This window comes from Microcaecilia unicolor, chromosome 10, assembly GCF_901765095.1.
Source record: "Microcaecilia unicolor chromosome 10, aMicUni1.1, whole genome shotgun sequence".
Taxonomy (NCBI): domain Eukaryota; kingdom Metazoa; phylum Chordata; class Amphibia; order Gymnophiona; family Siphonopidae; genus Microcaecilia; species Microcaecilia unicolor.
In genome coordinates, this window is record NC_044040.1 from 189,593,734 (window position 1) to 189,620,140 (window position 26,407).

General features: G+C 42.7%; 1 long non-coding RNA gene across 1 annotated transcript; it reads left to right on the plus strand.

The window, feature by feature from the left end:
* Nucleotides 1–1,916: 1,916 nt before the first annotated feature.
* On the plus strand, nucleotides 1,917–26,407 carry LOC115478796. The gene is made up of 3 exons (XR_003943576.1): nucleotides 1,917–1,930; nucleotides 3,758–3,762; nucleotides 26,302–26,407. It is a non-coding gene; the product is annotated as an uncharacterized LOC115478796 (long non-coding RNA).

Here is a 26,407-nt window from a genome sequence, read left to right on the forward strand (position 1 = left end):
GTTTAAAAAAAGTTTAGAGAAGTTCCTGGAGGAAAAGTCATGTAGAGTTGGGAAGCCACTTGCTCTTTGGAATCCTGCTGGTAACTGTTGGAGACAGGATGCTGGGCTTGAAGGACCTTTGACCTTTAACTGATTCAGCACAATGTGTCATGTTCTTATAATGAATATTATTAACATGTATTAATGACTGGTTTAAACAGGGCTAACAATACTGCAGAATGGGCCTAATCACTGAAGTGTATGAATAACAAACGTGCAATAGTGCACTTTAGTAACAAATGATGGCAGACAAATTTGTGCATCTAGTCTGCCAGTAGCAATTCATCCTTTGATTTTCTGTTATATGGATAAGCACACAAATCCCTATTAAGAGAGTTGTATGGGGACAGAACTTTAACCTGTCCCCATGGGAATCTAACCCATTCCTGCCCATCCCCTCGGGAATCTAAACTGTCCCTGCCCGTCCCCGCCACAAGTAATCTCCATTCCCTTGCCCACCCATCCCAAGAAATCCAGATTCTATAAGCAGTGAAAATACTGGTTTAAGTAACATAAATGCAATTTCTCCCATGCTCTGCTAAACACAACATTTTAAAAGGTGTACAATTTCAAAAAAGCAAGCATCCATGAGCAGCATGCCCCCCTTTCCTTTCCCTTCCATCCCCTTCTATCCAATTTCTCTTTCTCTCTTTTACCTTCCCCCCCTCCATGTATGTCCCCCATACCACTCTTGTTTTCAGCCTCCCTCCCTGCACCCACACTCCACCTTTTTTACAGCCCCTCCCACCTACTTTCCCATTCTTTTTTCCAGCTCCCGCCACCTTTTTTACAGCCCCCACCCACCCGCAAACAACTCCATCCAGTCCTCCCACCCACCACCCATATGCTTGCCTCCATCTCCCTCTAAATTTCTGCAGGCAGCCATCTCAATGACAAATGAAAATTCACTGTTTTTTTGCCCACCACGCATGTACCTCTATACACTCTGGTGGTCTAGTGGTGTCTTCAGGCCAGGAAAGATCCCCATTCTTTCCTGCCTCGTTGCCGCTGAACCGCTCGCTACCACTGCTTCTTTAGAATGGCTGCTGAGACTTTGCAGGGTGTAACATTTTCCTACTACACAACCTCCTCTTTCTCTCCATGCCCTAAAACTCTCCTATGCCAATGTCCTGAACTCCTGATGCTTCACCTAGGACCAGTTTCTTATGCTCAGTACTCAGCAACAGAACTCTCCTCACCCATCCTTCCTGCCCCCTCTCACTCAGCAGTTGCTCCCCTCTATCCTAGATTCTGCTCAGCTGGGCTTCTATCTACAGCCCAAACCTTTTGGCAGAAATTTTTTTCCTAATCCTGCTTTTCCCACTTAGACCTCCCTGCGCTCTTCTTGGGTTGGCTGCTTTCTTTGGGGGGTTTTAGCAGAGTGCCACGATGTGGATGTTGGCCCTGATTCGGCTGAGGGGCCCTCTTCTCCGGACGCCCTGGAGGAGGAGGGAGACCTCTCAGTCTCCTCCCTTGGGTGTACCACTTTAAACCTAGATGACCTCCCAGGGGGGAGGAGAAGTGGCCCCTGGTATTTACCTGGTCACTGAGGCCTTACGGCTTTCTTCCCAGGTTCATTCTGAGCCAGCTCCATGGGGTCCCATCTATAGGACTCCTGGACCCCCTAAGTCTTCCTACTGTTTACCACCCTTTCACACGTGATGTAAGCAGAATGGGAGGCACTGGAGGGAACCCTTCAGGCAAGGTTGGTCTTAGCAATTTGGGGGGGGGGGCTATGCAGACCAGTTCTGTGGGACTCCTACCCCCTTAAACCCCCCCTCCCACAGTCTGACTCCTGCGGCATGTCCCCCTGTCTCAGAACCCCTCTGTAATGCAGAGCGCCTAAATTTTAATGCGCGCAGGCAAAAATGAGCAGGGAAATGGGCATTTTGTGGGCATTCCAAAATTTACATGCATAATTGTAGAATATGGTCAGTGCACCTAAATCTACGCGCTGGGATTTACGCCATGTTTAGGTGTTGGGATATCAAGCATATTCTATATTCTGCGCCTAAATCTAGGGGCCGCTTTTAGAATACGCTTAGGTGGAAATGTTTTCCATGTGGATCTTTTAGGCACCATATATAGAATCCCCCCCCCCATGCACCTAACTGCCAACAGTTAGGCATGAGCACTTACGCCAGACTTTGATGGTGGTGTAAGTACTCATGGCTAAGGTTAGCAAACCAAAGAACAACAGAGAAGAAGAAACCTTTGCAAAGTCCAAATGATGAGCCTTATATAGATGTGGTGCTTTATTGTGTTCAAGAAGCAACTAAACACAAATTCGTCTTTCGGCTAAATAGCCTTCATCAGGCATCTGATCTCAAAACCTCATCTCGTGATGAACCGATGTAATCAAAAATATGCTCATACCTATTGATCGAAGATACGAACAATACAGACGATAAAAGTAGTGCCTCTTTCAAAGAGACGCTGAGAATAACAGTCCCTATATACACTCATCATTTGGACTCCTTTTTTTGTCACCTTTGCTGTTGTTTGTTGTGTCATGCCTAAGTTTAGGCATGAAACTGCAAACTTATGCTAGTATTCTATAATGGCTGTGTAGAACTGCCATTATAGAATTCATGCTCAGCGTGCATAATCCCAGCACCTAAATTTTGATGCCATTTATTGAATTTACACCTTAACATGCAAATTAGCGTATGTTAACAGCGATTGCACAAGGACACCAAAAATGGCCTAAGAGCAGTGGTTCCCAAACCTGGTCCTTGTGGCCTCCCCCAGCCATTCAGGTTTTTAGGATATCCACGATGAATGTTCAATAAAGAGATTTGCATGCACTGCCTCTACTGCATGCAAATCTCTCTTACGAATATTCATTGTGGATATTCTGAAATCCTGACTGGCTGGTGGGCCTCCAGGACCAGGTTTAGGAACCACTGCCTTAGAGTGGGTGAAAGACCTGCATAAGGGTACGCTAAGGCAACGTTTTAGCGCAGCTTAGTAAACGGAGCCTTTAATAATCACATTTGTTATGAGAATTAAAATTGGCAAATTTGACAAACCTATCGGAAAAATCCTAAAGAAAACCAAATTAAAGGAAAATACAAAAAAAAGAACAAAAATATACATCATGGGATACTCATGTCTGAACCTTAACCTCTTCTTTTGACACAAAAAATTCCAATAGCTATTTAGGATCAAATAATTAAAAAGATGTACCCTCAAAGAGTATAACACAAATCAAGGAAATCAAAGAAACTACAGCCCAATATGTGAGCTCTTGGCTGTAAAGCCAGGAACTCTTGTCAGTGTTCCTGTGTGGGCCTAGATAAATCAGGAAATACTTTGACTTTAGATCCTCAAAACAACTCGTTCATTACACAAAAATTAAGACAAAGAACTGTATTGTGGTCCATCACCAATGCAAATGCTGCCTAGGTCTTTGAGTTACAACCTCCAATGAAGACTCCAAAACAATCAATCAAATTCATCTCATTTTCCAAATAAGGCTGATATTCATTACTTCCAGGACTATTCAATAAATTTGAATCCTGAGCTCTCACAACTAGAGGAAGAGCTTACTCAGATGTTTTCAAAATGTCACACAGATATTTGCATATCATATCAACTGGAGAAATTAAAGGAGACTTTGGAAAGTTTAAAAGTCTTAAAGTATTCCGTCACACTTGATTTTCTAGATATTCCATCCTCCTGTGCAAAGATTATCCTTTACCAGTGCTCCAGTCAGTTCTTGTATCTCTGTAATTTTCATCTCTAGGGGTTGTATTCTGGAGGTATGTTGTTCTGTAGCTTAAGTATGGGCCCCAACAGTCATAGAAATCAAACTCAAATCTTCAACATACTTAGAAGAGAGTTTAAGAGCGCTCCAGAGAGTGTCTAATTTCACCACCTTCGGTTTCTGCAGCAAATTGGCTCCAACTTCAGAGGCATCTACTGCACTCTTTCATGCTGGAATGCCCTCTTTTTGCTGCCCAGACTGATCTCCTCCAACACAGGAAAGGTCCCAGGGTGAGGAAGCTACTACTGGTGGGCCCCTCTGATTAGCAGGAAAGTCAGGGGAAGTGCTTCTCCTTCAGTCCTACCAACACCAGTAACGCTCTTACCTCCGAGTTGGGGTAGCACCAACCATAATACATGGCTCAACAAAACTCTGCTCAAACTGCTAGTAGAGGATGAATCTTCTACTGGAGTTGAAGAGGCAATCATTCCGGGACCAGGTTCTGCTTGAATGAATTCCAAAGTGGACTGCCACATAGTTGGGGGTCATCGCTGGAGTTGAGTGAACAGACCGAGCACTTCTCTTTCTTTTTCCCGTAGCACAGCTCCAGGTTAAAGAGCTCCTACCAGAGTGTCCGATTAAACTGCCAACTTGGTTTCCCCTCTTTCATCAAAATGTTTTCAAGATATAAGCATATCGTTGGTAACCTGACCAGGAATCTCTCTTATTATTATTGATAATAAAACTCGGGGATAAAAAATATTCAAAACCAGTCCAATGTATCTATTATATCCTGACTATTTGTTCAACCTTTTAAAAATTTAACACTTGTTTATATAAATATACTCTATAATGCACATTATAAAAACACTCAAAACCTCGAAAATCTTTTAAATTGTTGTGATGGTAGTCAGAGAAGGCAAAAGTAGAGACTAATAGACGATTCACCACTGGAGACGTGAGTCCAACAGTCTTTATTATATCAGAGATATAATAAAGACTGTTGGACTCACGTCTCCAGTGGTGAATCGTCTATTAGTCTCTACTTTTGCCTTCTGTGATTCGTCATCGTAGAGAACGTTTCCTGTTCTATATTTTGGGTGATGGTAGTCAGTACATCCCACAATCCCCTGCAGGGATATCATAGTATCTAATGATAATCATTGCACCATGAGGCCTAATACATGCTAACTCAAGTCTATTCCAATATAATAGAAGACTTTTCTTAAACTGTGGCTCTACGGTGTCCCAAGTGATGTAACTCCAATCCCAGAGGATTCCACTGAAAACAAAAAGAGCCGTGCCGTCCCTTGATGATTCTAGAAAACATCCTGTCAAATATTAATAGTTGAGAAAAACTGCAGACCCCACAACGAGTTGTTATATCTAATCCAAGTTTGTTGCTGAGATGTCTTAATACTCTCTTCACCATATATACATATCTAGTTTCTCCTCATCAGACTGTTGAAACGGGTGGTTTGTCATATTAAGTCCAAGCAGGAATCCCAAAAAGAGTCAAAACAAAAATAGTTGCAATTTCTCCAACTACAGCCAATTTTTATTATAATTGTTCCAGCTGATGCGTTCAATCACTCTGGTGTTTTCATTACGGCAAGGGAACCTTCTTAAAAGTCCGTGCTTCGTCTTGTAGCCAAATGTTCCCAGGTTTAACGATATCTGGGTCTGAACATGGGTCCATGTTTCACTGGTGGCATCATCAGGAGACCTAATTAGCGGTTGCTTTGTGGCATCTGGATTCCATATCATAACAATATGGCAGAGTCAGCATTTGGCCGGTTATGTGCTTAACCAGCTGTGTTAACCACATAAACGTCAGTCCTCTCTTTATGCAGTAACCCATAACCGGTTAAGTGCTGAATATCGCACTTAATTGGCTATGCTTTAGTCGGCCCCACCAACCCAGAAATTCAGTGCAAAGCTCAGACGTGGTCTGGCATTGAATTTCTGGGTTTTAACCCCAGCGGTGGTCAGCAAAACACTGATCGCTGCAGGCTGAATATCGTGCCTGTAACTAATTTAATTTAGGCTAGCATAAAGGCTGTCCTAAATTAAACCGCTTAGCTATGTATATAGTGGCTGAACATTGCTGCTAAACATATCCTTACTGATGGTGAGTGCCTCTGCCTATATACATAGCACTAGATTCCATATATGGCACTTAAAAATTTGGCGCTGAAAAACCCTGCGTAATCAGTATTCTATAAGCTGTGCCTAAAATTTGGTGTAGTTTATAGAATTAATGCTTAAGCGGAGAGGTCGCACATAAATTTAGGTACAGCCATTCGCACCAGCAAAAATGTGGTGCAAATACCCGCATTTAATTTTACATGCGGCACACCGTTATTTTATAATTATGAGTGTAACTGGAAACCACATCCCCAATCTGCCCTGAAACACCCATGACCATCCCATTTGTGCACCCCCTTTTATGGACCACATGTAAATTTTAGGACGGATCCCGCACCTAACTTTACATGGGTAAGTCCCAATTAAATCTAATTAGTGTCGATAATTGCTTAAGCCAATTATTGGCAGTAATTGGTTCATTATTCTATTAAATTGTGCACACAAATTGAGAATGCACCTAAATTTGCACACACAAGTTTTGGCAACCTTTATAGAATCATCAGGATAGTGCTGCTGAATACCTATATATTTTTTTAAATGCCACAACTGCTGATTCCAATTTACAATCTATATCCTCTGCTGCACAGAGTTTTTGATCCTGAATCATTTATATTGCTCTTGTTGATGTGCTTGAACTATACTTCACCCTTTTGGGGGTGTGGGTTTAGGGAGAGGGGGGCAGAGGTCATGATGTGAGGACAATAATATTTGTTAAAATATTAAGGTCGAGTTATAAGAATCCAGGCTTCTTGCTACTTTTGTATAATGCTTTGCAGTTCTTTGTGTAGCTGTGTATTACAGTTCATTAAAAAAAACAAAACACCACTGGGTTTGTGAGGAAAGGCTGACAGTAAGCTACTGAAAATATAATTAAAGAAAGCAGAATATTGCAGACCGAGTTTATGCAATCACCACTAACAATGCAGCTCTCGGACTCCACAGGAAACTGCGTCAGAACAACACTGAACAGGCTTCTCCATGCACTGACACGCTGAAGAAGACAAGATGGCTGCACGTATGCTGATCCTGGAGCTTAAAAATAAATTAATAAAAGAACAACTGCCTAGTGGAAAAGAAGTAAAACATGCTACTTGCAACTTCTGTTGTGACAGGAAGCATAATATGTAACATTTGTGCAGATGGTATCCCTTCTTCAAGGGGAAAAATAACCTTGAATTCCATTACATTCCTGGAACTCTGTTCCCTCTGTTCTATCGTTTCCCATCTGGGCCAATACATAATTTCAGTGGCCTTATTAAAAAAAAAAGTGAAGAAAGCATACGAAGCATGACTTAAGAAATTGTGTGTTTTGTCTGTATCTCTGATCTTCAGAGAATGGAGGATTGGTTTGAATGGAGCAGTTCCCAGCTAGTCTATAGACTGGAAGCAATGACCTACCTGAATGAGGTAATGGTGTTTATTTAAGAAGCTCTATTCATGTTCTGGACATCTGAAAACCAGCATTTAGACATCCATATTGCATGGACGTTCAAATATTTTATAAAGCCAGAATATGGACATGTAAAACTGCTATACGTCCATATGGCAAAGGGGCATGGTCAGGGTATGTTTTGGACGGGACTAGGGAGGTCCAAAAGATGGATATCCAGCTCCAGTAGCAGAAGGGGAAGGGATGTCCGTGTCCAAAAAGATGGATGTCCAAACTTAAACCTGATACTTGGCTGATTCAGGTTACAGAAAGGTGCTCTGATTGAGCAATTCTCCACTGGATGGAGTAAGGGAAGTCACAGTAATATTTGGGCTCACAAAGAAAAAAAAAAAAAGAAACAAACAGGAATTACAAAAGTCTATAGTGGGACTTGAAGCAGCAACCTTTATCTGACCTGGTGCTCAGCAGGCTGCTCTAACCATTCAGCTACTCCTTCACACAGATATCTGTGTGGCCATTTTATAATATGGGTTGTCCTGTGCATGCAGATGTCCATGTTCCATATTTTGCCCCTTTCATAGTTTGGACATTTCAGTTTGTAAAATGGAGGTTCATGCTGGACATAGCCAGAACTTGAGCACCTATTCTCTTATATTTTAGAACAAGTTGTATATCAGCAGATCCTGTTCTAAAATACTAGACGCATGGACATCCATATCTGCTGTACAGACTTGGACATCTATATTCTGAGTTGGATGTCCTGTCTAAAATTCTGCTCCACATATCTAGCCATTAGATACCATTGTTAACAGATTTAAAAGGATGGATTTTACAGTTTAACCACAGGGTGCCACTCTTCCAGTGCAAAAGATTTTTCTATGCTTCACCACCAGGAGTTAGCACACATTGCAACCAGTAGCAAATTACACAGTGTAAATATCTGGGGCAGTGGCGTAGCCATAGGTGGGCCAGGACCCACCTTATTTGGACTCTGGCCCACCCAAAATTGTTGCACAGTGTCCCAGGAAAAAAATAAAACGTTGTTGTTTTTGGATAAGCACATCGCTCAGAGAACCCCCTCTCGTTAATGTGATCTGTAAAAGAACAGTATATTGCACGTCTGTGATATCATGGTAGTATTCCTGACAGTGATGCTTCCAGCTTTAAGATCGGATATTACTTATGTGTTCACCTATACGTGTCTTAATTTTGCGGGTAGTATATCCGATGTAAAACATATTGCAGGGGCACCAAATACAGTAAATCACTCCCTTTGAATCACAGTTAGTCCTATTATGCATATGAAACACCTGATCACTATGTGGAAGCTTAATTTGGTCCCCCTCTGATACATACTGGCAGTACATGCATCTCCTGCATTTATAATGACCAGGAAATTCATCATGTCTTCTTTTTGGACTTAAAAAAAATTCTCCTAAGTTCCGCCCTTTTCTATACCAAAATATGAAAGTGCAAAACCCTTACGAGAGAAGCTACACTGGCTCCCACTCAAAGAACGCATTACTTTTAAAGTATGCACACTGGTCCACAAAATCATCCATGGCGAAGCCCCAGCCTACATGTCGGAGTTAATTGACTTACCACCCAGAAATGCAAAAAGATCATCCAGAACTTTCCTCAACCTCCACTTCCCTAACTGCAAGGGCCTGAAATATAAGACGCTGCACGCATCAACCTTTTCTTACATGAGCACGCAGTTCTGGAACAAACTGCCACAGAACCTGAAAACGATACATGAACAAACCAATTTCCGTAAGTCATTGAAGACACATCTTTTTGATAAAATTTATGGAAAGAACCAAAACACATAAAGCTCACACGTACTGCTCAGCAATACATCAATACATCCACTTATGAATTCAAACCCCTAATCTCACCACACTCATACATTTACTCTCAGAAAAATGCATACCATAGGCTTCACACAGCACCCCTCAATATCCCGTTCTCTCCTTCCAATGTCTCATTCTTCTTTTCAATTAATTTAGTCCTTACGATTTTGACCTTATCTTGCTTACCCTCATAATGTAATCCATAACCTGAATTGTAACAAATTGTATTTCCATTTTTCATAATGTATTGTAAGCCACACTGAGCCTGCAAATAGGTGGGAAAATGTGGGATACAAATGCAATAAAATAAATATATGCAAAGCAGGGCGGTTCTGAAAATGGTGCATGAATCCTCAGAATATGCCAGTATTTATGAATCAGAAGTTGTATAGCATTGGACATCCGTGAAAAAGGGAGTACACACACTAGGGATTTTTCCACTTCCTGGTTCTTGGGATGCAGGAGCCAATGACGGTCTGCATTTGCAGCCCTCTTATATGCATTGCGTATAACTCTATCCGGATATCCTTGTTGGCAGAATCTACGATACATATGTCCAGCCTGTTTTTTTAAATCTTCTTTAAAGGAACAGAACCGCTTCAAACGCAGAAACTGACCAGTTGGGATATTTTCTTGGAGATGTTTGGGATGAAAACTAGAGTAGTGTAACACCATATTGCAATCTGTGTCTTTTCTGTAGATAGATGTAAACAGTCTCCCTTCATCAAGTGTAATAATAACATCCAAAAAGTTGATGCATTTAGCATTCCATTTAGCTATAAAGCTCATATGAGTATTCGCCCCGTTTCATATATGTCACAAAACCCTGCAGATCATCCTCTGATCCATTCCAGATGATCAAGATATTGTCAATATAACGCTTCCACAAAATGACCTTCTTCATAAAGGGGGTGCAGTACACAAACTGATTTTAAATTTTGGTCATATATAAGCATGCCACTGAGGGGGTGACCGTAGCCCCCATGGCCACCCCTTTGATTTGGTGAAAGTATTCATCTTCAAACGAGAAGTAGTTATTCTTGATCACCAACTCGCCCATACTTTTTAGCAGCCGAAGTTTATCCCCAGACAGTGGCGGGAGATATTCTCCTATGATTGATAGTGCATCATCCTGGGGGAATGTTAGTATATAAGGCAATCACATCAAGGGTTGCCAATAGTATGGAACCTTCAGAGGGAATGTTGATCCCAGCAAGAATATGGAGCAGATGTATAGAATCTCGCACATAGGATTTTGCTTCTTCAACCCTGGGTTTGATGTGGTAGTCCACATACTCCAAAAGGGGCTCCAAGAGAGACCCTCTCCTGGACACTATCCTGCTTATAATCGAATGAGAAAAACGCCCAAGTTCCGACCTAAATTGGGAGATGGACGTTTATCTCACAAAAATGAATAACGCAGTATAATTGAAAGCCGAACTTGGACCTTTTCAACTGCACTCCATCGTGGAAGCGTACAAAGTTCACGGGGGTGTGTCGGAGGCGTGGTGAAGGCGGGACTGGGGCATGGTTATCACCCGAACAGAGATGGGCGCCTTTCGCCGATAATGGAAAAAAGTATGCGTTTTTAGCTAGAATTTAGGGCACTTTTCCTGGACCCTGTTTTTTCACAAATAAGGCCCCAAAAAGTGCCCTAAATGACCAGATTACCACCAGAGGGAATCGGGGATGACCTCCCCTGACTCCCCCAGTGGTCACTAACCGCCTCCCACCACAAAAAATGACGTTTCATAACTTTTTATTTTCACCCTCAAATGTCATACCCACCTCCCTAGCAGCAGTATGCAGGTCCCTGGAGCAGTTGTTAGGGGGTGCAGTGGACTTCAGGCAGGTGGACCCAGGCCCATCCCCCCCCCTACCTGTTACAATTGTGCTGCTTAATGCTTAGTCATCCAACCCCCCCAAACCCACTGTACCCACATGTAGGTGCCTCCCTTCACCCCTTAGGGCTATAGTAATGGTGTAGACTTGTGGGCAGTGGGTTTTGAGGGGGATTTGGGGGGCTCAACACACAAGGGAAGGGTGCTATGCACCTGGGAGCTCTTTTACCTTTTTTTTTTGTTTTTGTAAAACCCGGTTGGTGTCCTGGCATGTGAGGGGGACCAGTGCACTACGAATCCTGGCCCCTCCCACGAACAAATGCCTTGGATTTATTCGTTTTTGAGCTGGGCGCTTTCATTTTCCATTATCGCTGAAAAACAAAAACGCCCAGCTCACAAATTGTCGAATAAAACATGGACGTCTATTTTTTTCGAAAATATGGTTCGGTCCACCCCTTCAAGGACCCGTTCTCGGAGATAAACGCCCATGGAGATAGACATTTTCTTTCGATTATGCTCCTCCACGGGTCGTCCAGGGGGGTGCTCTACAGATTTGTGAATCTTTGGTAAAAAATAAATGTATGGGACACGAGGATATTCTCTATACAGATATTTATACTCTTTATGCAACAAAATGCCAGATTGATTGGCTTCTGCTTGGAGATCCCGTACTTTTGTTTGGACCTGCAAAGTTGGATCAAAAGAAAGCTTCTGATAGTGTAAATTATTTGACAACTGAGCAAGTGCTTCCCAAAGATATTGACTTTTGTCCCGAACTACAATGGCACCACCCTTGTCAGCACGTTTGATGACAAGGGAGGGGTCGTTGAGCAGATCCATAAGTGCAGTATGTTGAGCCCTCGTCAGATTAGAGCTCGTACCAACCTGACGGTGTAAATGCTCCTGACTCTCAAGTTCCCTTAGCACAAGGCGTTCAAATGCCACGATCGAGGCATCGGGGATTCCTCCCGGGACCCACGAGGACCGCAACTTGCCCTGTAATGGGAACTCAGAATCAGAAGGAATAGTGTGTTGGTACTGAAAAAAGAGTTTTAGTTTTAAAAGACGAAAAAATCGATGAAGACATTTGCATGTCTTGAAACCATCATAAAATGAAGAAGGTACAAAAGACCCGCCTAACTTCAGGACTGCTCAGTCGTCAACTGCTTGGAGGAGATATTATACACCCCTATTGTTGCCCCTATTTTCTGGCTTGCCACTTGGGGTGAACAGACTTTGTCTCCTCCTGCTGATTTGTCTGCACAGGAATCATCGAGGGAAGACGTAAAAAATACTCCGACAAGGCTGGATGCACTTGGCCCTGGGTCTCGGGGGGATTACTAGGCAGGGAAGTTCCTCCCTCCTCTCCAGATGATTCACTGGAGGATGTTAACTTAAATTCTACCTTCTTCCCACCTCGGCCCCTGGTTTTCCTAAATCTCCTGGATTTGTCTATCCATGAGTAGACAAACCCTTTTACTAACTTTCTGAGTATGTTGTTCCCGTCTGTATTGATCCATGAGTTTTGTGTGTTCACCCAATGTTTTTACAGACACTTCCTGATCTTCAGACTGTTTTAATAATTCTAATTTAGTCTCCAATTCATTTTTTTTTTATCAGAAATAGTGGTCTGTAAAGCATCAATGGTGATCAACATAAGATCTAACGAACATTGGGATATAACCCTATTCCAATTCAATACATAATCTTGATTCCCCAAAAAGCGGGGTTCCTTATATATTCTTAACCCCCTAGGGATCCGTTGTAGGTAGCAATACTCTACCAGTGCTGCCGAATGCATTTCAGATCTGATCAATGCTTTATTAATTTTATGAATCTCCTCCCAATCAACAAAAGCACCCGGGCCAGTAGCGCCAAACAAACGGGCACTACCCATTAATGATTCTACTCTTTCCTGGGAGAGCCCCGATTTAGATTCCCACCCTGGTGTGGCCATATCTTCCCTATTTTCCTTGTTAGACCAGTAAAAAAAACCGGAAGAAACTCAAACAGCACTCTGAGTCAAACTTTATTCCAGAACTATACTCAGAACAAAGCCTATTATATACAGTGGTGGAAATAAGTATTTGATCCCTTGCTGATTTTGTAAGTTTGCCCACTGACAAAGACATGAGCAGCCCATAATTGAAGGGTAGGTTATTGGTAACAGTGAGAGATAGCACATCACAAATTAAATCCGGAAAATCACATTGTGGAAAGTATATGAATTTATTTGCATTCTGCAGAGGGAAATAAGTATTTGATCCCCCACCAACCAGTAAGAGATCTGGCCCCTACAGACCAGGTAGATGCTCCAAATCAACTCGTTACCTGCATGACAGACAGCTGTCGGCAATGGTCACCTGTATGAAAGACACCTGTCCACAGACTCAGTGAATCAGTCAGACTCTAACCTCTACAAAATGGCCAAGAGCAAGGAGCTGTCTAAGGATGTCAGGGACAAGATCATACACCTGCACAAGGCTGGAATGGGCTACAAAACCATCAGTAAGACGCTGGGCGAGAAGGAGACAACTGTTGGTGCCATAGTAAGAAAATGGAAGAAGTACAAAATGACTGTCAATCGACAAAGATCTGGGGCTCCACGCAAAATCTCACCTCGTGGGGTATCCTTGATCATGAGGAAGGTTAGAAATCAGCCTACAACTACAAGGGGGGAACTTGTCAATGATCTCAAGGCAGCTGGGACCACTGTCACCACGAAAACCATTGGTAACACATTACGACATAACGGATTGCAATCCTGCAGTGCCCGCAAGGTCCCCCTGCTCCGGAAGGCACATGTGACGGCCCGTCTGAAGTTTGCCAGTGAACACCTGGATGATGCCGAGAGTGATTGGGAGAAGGTGCTGTGGTCAGATGAGACAAAAATTGAGCTCTTTGGCATGAACTCAACTCGCCGTGTTTGGAGGAAGAGAAATGCTGCCTATGACCCAAAGAACACCGTCCCCACTGTCAAGCATGGAGGTGGAAATGTTATGTTTTGGGGTGTTTCTCTGCTAAGGGCACAGGACTACTTCACCGCATCAATGGGAGAATGGATGGGGCCATGTACCGTACAATTCTGAGTGACAACCTCCTTCCCTCCGCCAGGGCCTTAAAAATGGGTCGTGGCTGGGTCTTCCAGCACGACAATGACCCAAAACATACAGCCAAGGCAACAAAGGAGTGGCTCAGGAAGAAGCACATTAGGGTCATGGAGTGGCCTAGCCAGTCACCAGACCTTAATCCCATTGAAAACTTATGGAGGGAGCTGAAGCTGCGAGTTGCCAAGCGACAGCCCAGAACTCTTAATGATTTAGAGATGATCTGCAAAGAGGAGTGGACCAAAATTCCTCCTGACATGTGTGCAAACCTCATCATCAACTACAGAAGACGTCTGACCGCTGTGCTTGCCAACAAGGGTTTTGCCACCAAGTATTAGGTCTTGTTTGCCAGAGGGATTAAATACTTATTTCCCTCTGCAGAATGCAAATAAATTCATATACTTTCCACAATGTGATTTTCCGGATTTAATTTGTGATGTGCTATCTCTCACTGTTACCAATAACCTACCCTTCAATTATGGGCTGCTCATGTCTTTGTCAGTGGGCAAACTTACAAAATCAGCAAGGGATCAAATACTTATTTCCACCACTGTAAATAACTCAAATTACTCACAAATTGGCTACTCACGGAGGTACTCTGGGTTTGCTATAAATGTGCTCAGTCCTTACCTATTCCAACCATTATATCCCCAGAGGAATATGTGGCAGTGACACAGATGGAACCACCATAGCACATTAAATGTTTCGCCTCCTTAAAAAATGTATGTTATGTACCAGGGGCGTATCTGCGTGGGGCCACAGGGGCCTGGGCCCCCGCAGATTTCGCCCTGGACCCCCCCCCCCTACCGCCGTTAACCCTCCCCCGCAGTCAACCCTTTCCCCGCCTACCGCCGTCACCTACCCCCGAGGTCCGCTTCCTCCTGCCGGTTTTTAAAAATATTACTTCAGCTGGCAGGGGACCCCAACCCCTGCCAGCCCAGCCGAGGTCTTGTTTAAGTTCTTCATCCTCGTACTGTGAAAGCTGCATCCTTCCAGTTGGACGGAGTCTGACATCGCAGCACGTTGACGACCTGCACGTACAACTTGCTGCAACGTCAGACTCCGTCCAACTGGAAGGATACAGCTTTCACAGTACAAGGATGAAGAACTTAAACAAGACCTCAGCTGGGCTGGCGGGGGTTGGGGTCCCCCGCCAGCTGAAGTAATATTTTTAAAAACCAGCAGGAGGAAGCGGACCTCGGGGGTAGGTGACGGCGGTAGGCGGGGGAGGGTTAACGGCGGTAGGGGGGGCGGCGGCCGGGGGGGGGGCTATAATGTGCCCCCTCACTCTAGCCCCTGCCCCCCCTACCGCTGAACCTCAGATACGCCCCTGTTATGTACATACAATCTGACTAGCTTTAGCTCCTCTAAGAATAATATTAGTAAGGATTATCCCAAGTGCTACCAAAGTAATAGATACATATAAGCAGTGAAATTTTTCTAGCAAAAAACATGCAGGTACTCAAATGCCAGGCCACCCTTCAGGGGTGGGGTGATCACTGAGGGACTCACTCCACAATAGCCAGCACCCTGCAATCAGTCACAGAATCTATGACAAGGCAGAATTGGTGTCTTGAGCCTGAGCTCTTTCATTAAAACTTGTGGTCCATGGGTCAATTTTAGCAGACACTGGAAAAGGTGCCGGTACTCAGTACCCCTGAGTACCCCCTCAAAAAAAGCCCTGCATATAAGTATACACAGATTATATTAATGTACACATTGTATAGTGATGTTTAAGTTGCATATACAGAGCAGATTACATACCTCTAGGTACCTCAAGGGTATGGATGTAAAAACCAAACATAAGGAGATATACAGAACAATGCTAACATCACTAATCAGCAGGGACAACTGCCTGATGCTAATATGTAGTTCCCTATATACATTAAATGTTCTGCCTCCTTAAAAAACGTATGTACATACAATCTGACCAGCTTTATCTCCTCTAAGAGTAGCCAATTTGTGAGTAATTTGAGTTATTTATATAATAGGCTTTGTTCTGAGTATAGTTCTGGATTTAACTTTGACTCAATGTGCTATTTGAGTTTCTTCCGTTTTTTTTTTTACTGGTCTAACAATTAAATTTTAACTGCCAGACCCTTGACCATTCTTCTAACGTTTGGAGATCCCTTCTCGTTTCTACTCCCTCCAGGGTATCCACTCTATTGGTTATCTTCTTGTCATCTGCAAAAAGGCAAACCTGTCCTTCCAACCCTTCAGCAATATCTCGCACAAATATATTAAACAAAATGGGCCCCAGCACCGACCCCTGAGGAACCCCACTGCACACCATCCTTTCCTCCGAGCGGATTCCATTTACCACCACCCTCTGCCACCTATCAGTCAACCAGTTTTCTATCCAGTTCACCACTTTTGGTCCTAAGTTCAGCCCTTTCAGCTTATTCACGAGTCTTCTGTGGGGGGACCGTATCAAAGGCTTTGCTGAAATCCAAGTAGATTACATCTAGCGCACGGCCTTCATCCATTTCTTTTGTCACCCAGTCAAAGAAGTCAATGAGATTTGTTTGGCAGGATTTTCCTTTGGTAAAGCCATGTTGCCTCGGGTCCTGTACCCCATTGTCTTAGTTAACTATCTTTTCTTTCAGCAGTGACTCCTTTATTTTTCCTACCACCGATGTGAGACTTACCGGTCTGTAGTTTCCCACTTCTTCCCTGTCTTCACCTTTGTGAAGAGGGACCACATCCGCTCGTCTCCAATCTTGTGGAACCTCTCCCGTCTCTAAAGATCTATTAAATAAATCTTTAAGAGGTCCCGCCAGGACCTCCCTGAGCTCCCTCAGTATCCTTGGATGTATCCCATCTGCCCCCATAGCTTTGTCCACCTTCAGATTCTCCAGCTGTTTATAAACTCTTTCTTCCATAAACGGCGCAGTATCCACTTCATTCCCAAATATTCCTTCAGCAGCCAACCACAGTCCTTCACCAGGATTTTCCTCCGTGAACACCGAAGAGAAGTAATTGTTTAGCACATTCACTTTATCCTCCTCACTTTCCACATAACCATTCTCATTATCTTTCAGTCTCGCAATTCCATTCCTATCTTTTCTCCTTTCTCCAATATATCTGAGAAAGGTCTTGTCACCTCTCTTTATATCTTTAGCCATTTTTTCTTCTGCTCACGCTTTCGCTAGCCGTATTTCCCTCTTCACTTTTTTGAGTTTAATCCGATAATCTTTTCCGTGATCCTCTCATTGTGTTCTTTTGTATTTCTTGAAGTTATCAATAGAAATCAAACAAAATAAAACATGGAAAAGAAAGTAAGATGATACCTTTTTTATTGGACATAACTTAATACATTTCTTGATTAGCTTTCGAAGGTTGCCCTTCTTCGTCAGATCAGAAATAAGCAAATGTGCTAGCCTCTTTTGCTCTTATTTTTTCAGCTACTTGGTTGGAAAACCATATAGGCTTCCTGTGTCTCTTGGTTTTGTTTACTTTCCTCACGTAAAGATCAGTCACCATATTTATAGCAGCCTTCAGCTTTGACCACAGATGTTCCACTTCTCCTAAGCCTTCCGACTTCAACAGCTTCTTTTTCAAGTATTCCCCCATTTAATCAAAATCAGTACATCTGAAATCCAGTAATTTTAGTTTTGTGCGTCCACACTGCGCCTTTGCCCTTATATCAAACCATACGGTGTGATGATCACTATTACATAGGTGGGCACCCACCCGGATATTAGAAACACTTCCTCCATTCGTGAGCACTAGATCCAGCATCGACCCTTCCCTCATGGGTTCCGTCACCATTTGTCTGAGCAAGGCACTTTGACAGGCGTCCACAATCTCCCTACTTCTTTCCGATTCCGCACCTTCCCTTTCATACTAATCTTTTGAATATCAGATCCTTGTCTAGCTTCTCTATTTGTGATGGAGGTCTGTAGATAACCCCCGTGTGGATACAGGTTCCATCTTCTCTTTCCAGGTCAATCCATAAAGCTTCTTCCTTTCCCCAGGTGCCCCGCATTTCAGCCGCTCTGATATTGTCTCTCACATACAGCGCCACTCCTCCACCCCTTCGGCCCTCTCTATCCTTTCTAAAAAGATTATAGCCCGGTATAGTCACATCCCATTCATGGGAATCATTGAACCACGTCTCTGTAATAGCAACAATATCCAAGTTTTTTTCAAACATCAGGGCTTGCAAGTCTTGAACCTTTTTACCTAGACTGCAAGCATTTGTGCTCATTGCTTTCCATCTGCGTAAAGAGTTTAGGTGGTTTTCTGTATTTAGATTACCTTTCCCTCTGCCATCAAGTTTATTCTGGGGGTGACTTTCCGAATTCCCTTGTTTCCTTTTGTCACTCCCGCCTTCTAGTTTAAATGTCTAGAAACATACTGTCTGAATTTCTCCCCAAGGGTCCTTTTTCCCGTCACCAAAAGATGTAGCCCATCATTACAGTACAGCCTGTTATGTTTCCACTTATTACCCCACGCCCCTATGTGACTAAAATCTTCTTCTTTACACCAAGACTCAAGCCACTTATTTAACTCCACTGTTTTGCATTGTCTTTCTTCTCCCTTCTCCTATGTGGGAATTACTTCAGAAAAAGCCACAGTCCAAACCAAAGATTTCTGGAACGCTCTCTGTGCTGTAAATTTGCTATTGTTGGCCAGGTCATTTGTCCCCAGGGTGAATTACAACATCAATATTCGAAGCCTCAATCTCTTCTTGGATCACTTTCAGAATTTGGTCAGTACATCTGGTAGCTGAAGATCCTGGAAGGCATTTCACTAGGTTGGAACCCTTGAACTGTGTTCCTAAGTTAATGCCTCTGATAATGGATTCTCCGATCAGTAAGAGTTTTCTGCTTTTCACCAATCTGTCTTGAAGTACAATAACGCTTAGGTTGATATATTAGCATATTATGAGAGGTTAATATTATTGTTTTTCCATTTCTGAACTTTTCGTGATGTAAGGTGGTGTGGGATTAGGTAGATCCAGGGGGGAAAGACTTCTTGAAAAGATGTGTTTTCAGTTTTTTTCCTGAATTGTAGGTAGTTTTCTGTGAGTTTCAGGTCTTTGGGTAGTGAGTTCCAAAGTTGTGTGCCTATAAACGAGAGGCTGGTGGCATGTGAAGATTTGTATTTTATACCTTTGCAATTGGGGTAGTGAAGGGTTAGGTAGGTTCTTGCTGTTCTCATCACGTTTCTTATTGTAGATCAATAAATTCTGTCATGTAATCTGGTGCGAGTCCGTAGATGATTCTGTGGATTATTGTGCATATTTTGAAAGTTATGCGAGCATTAATAGGAAGCCAATGTAAGCTTCTTAGGAGGGTTTTCGCGCTTTTGAAACGTGGTTTTCCTGTCATACGGTGGGAAAATGTGGGATACAAATGCAATAAATAAATAAATATATACAATCAGGGGATTAGTGCACCTCAGGGTTCTCCCATCTTCCCCCTCTTATACAACTTATATATAGTTTATAGTTTATTAAAACTTGATATACCGCTGTTGCAACAGCATTGCTCACAGCAGTTTACATATATTAAAATAACATAAAAAATATAACAGAAAAAACGCAGTAGTTAAATAGAATAGGATCACATATAACAGGAGGCCACTTATACCAACCAACTTCGCTGAGATGCCAGGGACTGTGCATGCAGGACACCAAGCTCATCGCCGAGCTGTGACTGGGTCATGACCAAAGGCGAGATGAAAAAATGTGTTTTAAAAAGTGTCTTAAATTTTGCAAATGAAGGCTCTCCTCTAATAACAGATAGGAGGCCCAAATTTGGGTGCGATCCCGAAATGCATGCAAAACTCAAGTCACTTCACTGGCTCCCTATCCGTTTTCACATTCAATTCAAACTTCTCTTACTGACCTATAAGTGCATTCACTCTACCGCTCCCCAGTACCTCTCCACTCTTGTCTCTCCCTAAGCCCCCCCTCGGGTACTCCGTTCTGTGGATAAATCTCTCTTGTCTGTCCCCTTCTCCTCTACTGCTAATTCCAGACTCCGTTCCTTTTATCTCACTGCACCTCACGCCTGGAATAGACTTCCCGAGCCTGTACGTCTAGCCCCGTCTTTGGCCGTTTTCAAATCCAGGCTAAAAGCTCACCTCTTTAACGCTGCTTTTGACTCCTAACCACTACTCACTTGCCCTGTACCCTTTTATCCCCACCTCTTTAATTTCCTTACCTCTTGCCTGTCCTATTTAGATTGTGAGCTCTTTGAGCAGGGACTGTCTTTTCATGTATGGTGTATAGAGATGCGTATGCCTTGTAGCGCTATAGAGGTGATAAGTAGTAGTAGTAGTAGAACTTAGGGGTCCTTTTACTAAGCCACATAAGTGTCTACATGAGCCCAACACGCGCCAAAATGGAGTTACCACTCAATTACAGCGTGGCTCTTGCGGTAATTTCATTTTTGGCACGCGTCTGAAAAATATTTTTTATTTTCGGGCACGCGTAATGGATGCTCGCAAAGTGGCATTTGGCACACGTAGGTCATTACCACCTGGTTACCACATGAGTCTTTACCGCTAGGTCAATGGCTGGCGGGAAGGTCTCAGACCCAAAATGGACGCATGTCCATTTGCAGCAGAAATTTTTAAAAAAGGGCATTTTTACAGGTGTGCTAAAAAAATGGATTGGCGCGCACCCAAAACCCACGCCTACACTACCGCAAGCCATTTTTCAGCGTGCCTTTGTAAAAGGACTCCTTAACTGGCTGATGTTGTTAATGAGCATAATTGGATGCTAACAACCAATTATTGGTGTTAATTGGCACTAATTGAGATTTGCACATGGATCTGGCTGCGCACTATTTTATAATACTGGATGCCTGAATCTTATAATGCGCAACTCAAGAGGGGGCATGGCCTTGGGAGGGGCATGAATGTGTCAGGGGCATTGTTACAGAATAAAGGGTAAGCGTGCCTAACATGGATGCTAGCAGGGCCGCCGAGAGACTGGGCTGGGCCTGGGGCAAGACTACCCCCGGGGCCCCGCCCCTCACCGCCCCACCCCCTGAGGTTGCCGCCACCGCCTCTCCCCCCTCCACCCTCCCAGAGGTCGCCACCGCTCCCCCTGAGATCGCCGCAGCCACTGCTCCATGAGATTACCGCAGCCACTGCTCCCCCTTCCACCCCCCGAGGTTGCTGCCGCTCCCCCCTCCACCCCCCCCCCCCCCCGCGGTCGCCGCTGCTCCCCCCTCCGTCCGCCACCGGGCCGGGCCCCCTGCATTGAAATTGCAGTCTCACCTCCATGAAAGCAGCGCTCCTTCAGCCCTCCTTCCCTCCTTGTGTCCCGCCCTCGCGGAAGTTACGTCAGACGAGGGCGGGACACAGGGAGGGAAGGAAGGCCGAAGGGAGGCGTTCTGCTGCCTGCAGCATTGCTTTCATGGAGGTGAGACTGCAATTTCAATGCAGGGGGCAGACGGTCGACGACGGAGGGCGGGTGGGACTGCGGCCCCGGGTCCCCCTTCGAGGCCCGGGCCTGGGGAATTTTGTCCCCCCTCCCCCCCCCCCCCAACGGCAGCTATGGACGCTAGCATTTACATCAGATTTCAGAAAGTCTACCACCAAAGGTTAGGGTGCAGGAATTGGCACTAAGCACTATTCTATAAAGGGCATTCTTAGTGCTGGTCTTTTCTGGTGCTCATTTATGAGTAGAAGTAACCGCTCTCCTTTTTTTTTGCAGACTGTATCCCTTCTCTGTATTCCCTCTCAGAGGGACTACTTCTTCATGTTTTATACCCTAGTCATCTTCTATGTGTGTATTTCTCATTTTATATTATTTATTTGTAACCCTTTCTAATATGAATAATATCAATCATAGATATATTTATTATTATCATGTACATATTGAATATCTTTTTATGCTTATATAAGACTCTTTGCTCCTAAATCTTATATTCTTACGTAACATGTTTGTATCATTTTATCATTTGTCTTTCAGATTTTCTTTTATTTATAATTAATATCATTTTTAAGCTGAATGTGTATTGATTCTTTTTACTTGTACTTTGTAGACTCCTCAGGCAGGCACTTAGCTGAAACACAGTGCCTTGTCGAGTCGTCATTTAATGTTTTTATTTTTATTAATTTTACATTATCATTTATGCATATACATAAAATCAGAAATACGGAAAAAAGAGAATTCAATATTATACACAAGAAATTAAAAAGACAAAAGAAAAAATCCCCCCCTCCTCTTTTTTCCTAAATTATTAGACCACAACATTGGATCCAAGATCAAAGAAATATTATTTAAAGATTTATTTAAACTAATAAACAAAGGTGGAAGAATTCTTTTATGAGCGCAGCCGATCTCAGCTTATAATTCAAGGCATGAATCTCTACTCTTTACCAATAATAAATTCCTGAAGCTTCTCAGGCTCAAAGAAAATATAATTCTGAGAATTAAATCGAACTACACATCTACAGGGATATTTAAGGAGGAAGGAGCCTCCAATACTAATCAGCCTAGGCTTCAAAGTTAAAAACGCCTTCCTCCTTTTTTGAGTATCCCTGGACAAGTCAGGAAATATTTGAATTTTTGAGCCTAAGAATTCTTCATTTATTTTACAAAAGTACAACTTAAAAACATTATTACGGTCTAGCTCAAATGCGAAGGACACCAACAAAGTAGTTCCCTCAGTTATTATTTCAAGTGAATCCTGGAGAAATTCTGTTAAGTTCATTTGTGGTGTTTCCCCCACAGCCGAACGGATTCCAGTTATATATTGAATTTTTGTCATTGGTGGTATATTTTCCTCCGGTATATGTAAAACCTCTTTCAAATATTTCTTAAACATCTCCAGTGGGGCAATTAATGGAGATTTTGGAAAGTTCAGTATCCGCAAATTGTTCTTACGAAGCTGGTTCTCTAAATGTTCAAATTTTCTATTCTGAATATTTTTTTTCTTTGGAAACTAAAGCAGTAAAAGTTTAAAAAGTTTGTACCTCACTGTCCAAAGTCTCCATTTTGGTGTCCTGGGCTTCAAGCTTGGCCTTGAAATTCTCCTGCACCGTTTTCATCTCCATTAGTTCCACTTGTGTTTTTGCTGAAATTCTTTCCAGAGTAGCGTTCATGCCTTGAATGGCTTTCGTCATTTAATTTATGAAAGAAAGTGAACATGACATCTTCCGCCTCCCTGGTGTTTTTGGAGTAGTCCTGTTGATCAAGCTGCTGCTTCTTTTGACTTGAGCTCATTTTTGACTGCCATTTATAGAATCTGGCCCTAAGCATGGATTCTGTAATGGCAATTGTGCACATAACTACCTTTACAGAATACTAGCTTAAGTTCGCATTTATGTGCCTAACTTTAGGTGCAAGTACTTATGCCAGCCAAATGGCTGGTGTAAATGCTAAGCCAAACTGCCTGACATGCCTCTGACCCATCGTTGGAATTTCAACATTGAACTTATAGAATACCAACTAAGAAGATCAGTTAAGCATGTAACTGCCAATTAGCACCAGTTAATAAAAATGATAGCCAATAATTGGTTAAGGCCAATTAGCATCTTATTAATCTATTAAGTTACACGTGCAACTGATCTTATTCTATAAGCTGTGCATGCAAATTTGCATGCTAGTCAGAGAATTGGGTTTGCAGCTGTCTAAAATTAAGGGGTTAATGGTAAAAACTTCAAAAGGGAAAGCCTTATTAGTGTGTTGTGGAGGGGTAGCCTAATGGTTAACTAAAGCAGCAAGTTGAGATCCAGAGAAGACTGGTTCAGGTTCCACTGTGGCTCCTTGTGACCTTGAACAAGTCACTTAACCCTCCATTGCCTCCTCTAGGGACAGGGAAATACCTGCTGTACCTGAATGTAACTCACCTTGAGCTACAACCAAAGCATGAGCTAAATCCAAATAAATATTTAAGAAAAATGATAGGCACAGGTGGCACCAAGGAGGCTTAATTCACAGGCGATGGTGTCATGTGACAAGGCTGAAGCTGTAGCCACCACCTTGATACACTCAAATGAAAGCAAACTATTGGTCCATGCCAAGCCACACACGGGCACTCCTTATTTCTAATAAGCATTTGCTATTGTTTTGGGTGACTCAATATGGCAGCAAACTCCGCCTACTGGCTTCAGGCCAGATAATGGGCTAAGCACACTCCTACCATATCCTGTCAATTAACCTTGGATGACACTTTATAAACTAAATATCAAGGACAAGAATTTTTAATTTTTTTTTACTCTATCGGCTGAGAGGACTTCAGTTAAGACTGCGCATATACAAATTTAAACAAACTGAAACTTCAACTGCCTAGGGGAGGCTCACAAACGTTCAGCACTTCCCCTACAGAGGGCTACTATTACTGGTTTCTGTCTACCAGAGCCGGTGATGGGAGGCGGGACTGGTGGTTGGGAGGCGGGAAATACTGCTGGGCAGACTTATACGGTCTGTGCCCTGAAAAGGACAGGTACAAATTCAAGGTAAGGTATACACATATGAGTTTGTCTTGGGCAGACTGGATGGACCATGCAGGTCTTTTTCTGCCGTCATCTACTATGTTACTATGGTTTCTGTCTAAACCAGAAAAAAGGAGTAGTAGAAAAAACTCAGCAAACGTGAGAAAAAAATACTACTCCAAAAAATCCTGGTAACTTGACTTAACAAATAACCAGTCTATACCACAATGTGCCCACAGTCCAAAAAAATTATTCAAGAGGCAAAAAATTAAATTAAAAAGAAAGTTTCTGCTACAACACTTATCTGTGTGAGTTACCAAAGAAAACCTGTGTTGCTATCTTCAAATTTCCAACTAGAAAGATAAGTTAGGCACTCAATTTACAGACTAGGGGCGTAAGTCAGTTACAAGCACAACTGTTAATTAATGTCAATTATGCTTATTAATGTTAGTTATTGGTACTTATCTCCAATTAGGTGCCAGTTAGCTAATTATGTTACACACAAAACTGACTCTATTGTATAACTGGGTGCACAATTGCATGCTTGTTTTTAAAACTTTACAAGCTGGACAACCCCTTTATCTCTTCCACCACCTCATTCCTTACTGCCCAGCACGAACACTAAGATCTGCACAACATAATCAATTAGTAGTACCCAAACACGGAGAAATTATCCAGGAGCACACTAGACGTGCTATTTTTAGTGTCCAAGGGCCCCAACATTGGAACTACCTCTCCATCTCTCTTCGCCTACAGGCCTCACTCACCAGCAAAGGTACCCGACGGCGGCGGCGGGGGAGGGTTGGCGGCAGGAGGGGTGGATCGAAGGAATTGGTGGGGAGGGGGCAGGGCCAAATCTACGGGGTCCCATGCCCCCGTGGCCCCACATAGCTACGCCCCTGGTGCCTACAACATGGCTTTTTAGTAAACAGGGCCCTTAATTCTGCTGCAGAAAAGTATAAAAATTAGCTTGAAAAAGTCTCTAAAATATAGGCAGATGTGCAGGTTCTTTTACCATAACTGAAGCTTTAGGAGATGCATATATAGCCCTAATCGATTACAAAAAGGTTTTCCCCAAACCACATTTTGCCAAGGCCACTAATGAAAAAAAAAAAATAAAGCAGTCAATTTTATCAAAGCCCTTTTCAGCATCTAAAGATTGAGTAATATCACCGCTGGAATATCTGTAATTTGTACATAATGCATCAAATCAATCAATCTTCTGATATTTTCAGTCATATCTACCTCTTATGACGCCAGTTGGATCAGGATGTATTAGAAGGAGAGTATATTTTTCTGTACACACACACACAAGACTTTTGTTAATATTTTATAATAAAGTATTGGGTAAAGAAATAGATCTATACTTAGCACATTAAAGAGAATCTCTTCCCTCTTTCGGTATAACAGTTACAGATGCTTCATAAAGGGACTGCGGCAACATCTCTTTTACGAAACTATTGTTAAACTGTCTGAAGCAGTGTACAATTAATACAAGAAAAGAAAAGAATACACAGCAAAGTAAAATGCAAACATCATTTTTTTTAAATTTAGATGACAATTTTATTTTAACTGACGATCTTCAGTGCTGCATAATGCACGAGATGGTGATTGCTGTCAAGGACTGGCCCTGATGTTTTTAATACAATATGCATTTACAATTTCATATGTTTTTTTTTTTATTGTATTTTTACTGAGAATGGAGCAGTATGTTCCACAGAAGTGAAAAAGGCTTGATAATGCAATACATTGGTGCAGGGATAAAAATATCCATGTTGAGAAATCATTTTTGCATCATCTGACTGCAGAACAGAATGTTATATATTCTCTTGCTGTTCTTTGAGAAAGATAATGGACATTATAAATGCTCAGATTACAAAACTGGAACTGTTGAAATGCCTGAATCCCTATACAATATC